Source organism: Lolium rigidum, chromosome 6 (genome assembly GCF_022539505.1).
Source record: "Lolium rigidum isolate FL_2022 chromosome 6, APGP_CSIRO_Lrig_0.1, whole genome shotgun sequence".
Taxonomy (NCBI): Eukaryota; Viridiplantae; Streptophyta; class Magnoliopsida; order Poales; family Poaceae; genus Lolium; species Lolium rigidum.
Window position 1 is genome coordinate 67,427,763 of NC_061513.1, and position 3,897 is coordinate 67,431,659.

Genomic DNA, 3,897 nt, shown 5'->3' on the forward strand with positions numbered 1-3,897 from the left:
TGTGTCCACACTCCATAGTGTATCATGCCGCTGCCTACCCTTTTTTGTAGGACCCAAAAGGGGTTTTCGAGTTTTCGACTTCATCAAGAAACCGAGGGTAAGACGGTGCACAACCCCTCAACGGATCATTCGGAGGTGGCGGTGTGGTCCTTCGCGATCACCATATCGGCTTTGTGGCATGAGCATTCCATTTTCCCTTCGAGTTGTGACGCTGAGCGGCCGGAACTACTGGTGTGCCTTCAAGCGGTGGACCTAACAATAGAGTTGGTGACTCGGAAGCTTCTTCCGGAGACGAATAATATGGGTGTTGTAACAAAGTTGCACAACAAGGAACTGGAGCGATCGATCTATGTGCCGCTAGTCGAGTAAATCAAGACGCTGCTTCAGAACTTCCATGATCACACGATTACATCGTTACTGTCGTTCATGTAACGGTGTAGCACACTTATTAGCTAAGGATGGCTACGGCAATAAAGAGGTTGTAAAACCTGGATGGAGGTTCCCCAAGGATAGCTTGTAGATTTGTTGGCATCACGGTGTGCCGATTTTTAAAAAGGGTTAATTATCGAATTTCCCTCACGGCCCTCAATGTACTCAGTTTTGCCCTCAGTTGTCAAGCCACCACGTCGCCGTGCACTAACTGAAAGCCCCCCACTGAACTGTTCTGACTAGAGCTATCATTGCGGCGATTTGATTCTGCCCGAGAAGATCCAAGTGCCGGCACAACCACATCATTTTGCAGCCTCACATGAAATTGTCCTTTCTCCTTATGCTTAGCAAACATGGTAGCGAGTTCTACATCATTACTAACTTTCATCCATTCAGTTCCTCCATTTTAGTATCTGAATTCCACTTCATCATGCAAACCCCAAGGATGTGGACGAAAAATTACCTCCCTAAATTGTCTAAAACTCCAATTACAATCCATTGGCAAATGATAATCGAACCCTCCTTGAAATTTCTTCTTTTGCTTTGCATCCACAATGTACCGGTCCCTTCTAATGTTCACCAAGAATGCAAACCACAACTCCATCCTAACCCACGAAAAAAAGAAATGCAATTAGCACACCAAAATCAACCGCAAATAGAACTGCAAAATCAACAAAATGCAATGCACAAAAAAGCTCAACGGTAACAATATTTACCTCGCCAAGTTCTCCAGCCCGACGCCTACCTCGCCAAGGTCATCGCTGCCGCTCGCCATTTCGTCGAGCAGGTGGCGGTCGCACTGGCGGTACAAGCACCCCACCGGCGGTGGCATCGCAAGATGGTGGCGGCGGAGCAGGTGGCGTCAGAGGAGGGGGCAGTAGAGCAGGTGGACACGCGGAATGGCCGCGGCGCCGCAAGTGATGGCGTACGTGCTCTGTTCAATTTGGCAACGTTGTGCGGTCCCACCTGTAAGATCCGGACCCACCCTACCACTAACGTCGTGGGACAGAATCGGGCCAAACCTGGCCATTTGGCCTCTCCATAGCAGTTGCGCCCGAACTAGTGGCAAAACTGAACACCATTCCACGCTAGTGGCAAAACTGGGCATATGTTGGCCTCTAGTGGCAAACGAATAATTAACCTTTTTAAGAAAGTCAGGTGGTTGGATGGTTAGGAGGGCAGTGACACCCCCAGCCCACTAGAGTTGAAACTCTGGTTTAGCGCTTTGGTGTTTCATAAAGGCGAAATATTCTTTTAGTGGTAGATGACGTTCCCATCGATAGCGAGGCGCTCGTCAATCTCAAGTCCGGTTGGATCGATTTCTTGGTGATGAGGACATCCCTACCTCACTATTACCTCCGCCATTACAAGAAGATGATCCTGCTGTGAAGCTCAAGTCCAATGAAGTCAGGATTGGACTAATGACACGAGCTCGTGCGAAGTTACTTAAACAACAGGTGAACTTGTTCCTAAACGATACTTTCATTGATGAGAACTTTATACTGCCTAAGTGCTATTACTTATGTATGATCAGGTATGAGGAGGGGCAAGCATCGCACGAGGAGGAGAGGAGCAGCTGGATCAGAAGATGGACGTGAAGCTGGACATGGAGTTGAACATGAAGACATCCCATGGACAAGCGAGGGAGGAGTGGGAGGCATGCGCGAGAGGAGGAGATGTTCCAGCCGACGCCAGGACCGATCAACCGGCCGCACCGCCGGGCCGCCCGGTCACAGGGCCGGTCCGACCGGCCCTGATACGTCTCAAACGTATCCATAATTTCTTATGTTCCATGCTACTTTTATGATGATACTCACATGTTTTATACACATTATATGTCATTATTATGCATTTTCCGGCACTAACCTATTGACGAGATGCCGAAGAGCCAGTTCTTGTTTTCTGCTGTTTTTGGTTTCAGAAATCCTACAAAGGAAATATTCTCGGAATTGGACGAAATCAACGCCCAGGGTCTTATTTTTCCACGAAGCTTCCAGAAGACCGAAAGGGAAACGAAGTGGGGTGACGAGGCGCCGCCACACTAGGGCCGCGCGGCCAGGCTAGGGCCCGCGCCGCCCTAGCGTGTGGGGCCCCTGTCAGCCCTCCGACTCCGCCCTTCCGCCTACTTAAAGCCTTCGTCGCGAAACCCCCAGTACCGAGAGCCACGATACGGAAAACCTTCCAGAGACGCCGTCGCCGCCAATCCCATCTCGGGGGATTCAGGAGATCGCCTCCGGCACCCTGCCGGAGAGGGGAATCATCTCCCGGAGGGCTCTTCATCGCCATGATCGCCTCCGGATCGATGTGTGAGTAGTTTACCCCTGGACTATGGGTCCATAGCAGTAGCTGGATGGTTGTCTTCTCCTCATTGTGCTATCATGTTAGATCTTGTGAGCTGCCTATCATGATCAAGATCATCTATTTGTAATGCTACATGTTGTGTTTGTTGGGATCCGATGAATATTGAATACTATGTCAAGTTGATTATCAATCTATCATATATGTTGTTTATGTTCTTGCATGCTCTCCGTTGCTTGTAGAGGCTCTGGCCAAGTTGATACTTGTAACTCCAAGAGGGAGTATTTATGCTCGATAGTGGGTTCATGCCTCCATTGAATCTGGGACAGTGAGAGAAAATTCTAAGGTTGTGGATGTGCTGTTGCCACTAGGGATAAAACATTGATGCTTTGTCTAAGGATATTTGTGTTGACTACATTACGCACCATACTTAATGCAATTGTCTGTTTTTTGCAACTTAATACCGGAAGGGGTTCGGATGATAACCTGAAAGTGGACTTTTTAGGCATAGATGCATGCTGGATAGCGGTCTATGTACTTTGTCGTAATGCCCTGATTAAATCTCATAGTACTCATCATGATATATGTATGTGCATTGTTATGCCTTCTTTATTTGTCAATTGCCAAACTGTAATTCGTTCACCCAACATGCTATTTATATTATGGGAGAGACACCACTAGTGAACTGTGGACCCCGGTCCATTCTTTACATCTGAAATACAATCTACTGCAATTGTTCTTTACTGTTCTTCGCAAACAAACATCATCATCCACACTATACATCTAATCCTTTGTTTTCAGCAAGTCGGTGAGATTGACAACCTCACCTGTTATGTTGGGGCAAAGTACTTTGATTGTGTTGTGCAGGTTCCACGTTGGCGCCGGAATCCCTGGTGTTGCGCCGCACTACACTCCGTCACCAACAACCTTCACGTGTTCCTTGACTCCTACTGGTTCGATAACCTTGATTTCTTACTGAGGGAAAACTTGCTACTGTACGCATCACACCTTCCTCTTGGGGTTCCCAACGGACGTGTGTTAACTGCACGCATCAAGCACTTTTTCTGGCGCCGTTGCCGGGGAACGAAGAAAAGTTACACCACAAAGATTTTCAACTTCCACGTCAACAACACTTTTTCTGGCGCCGTTGCCGGGGAGATCAAGACACGC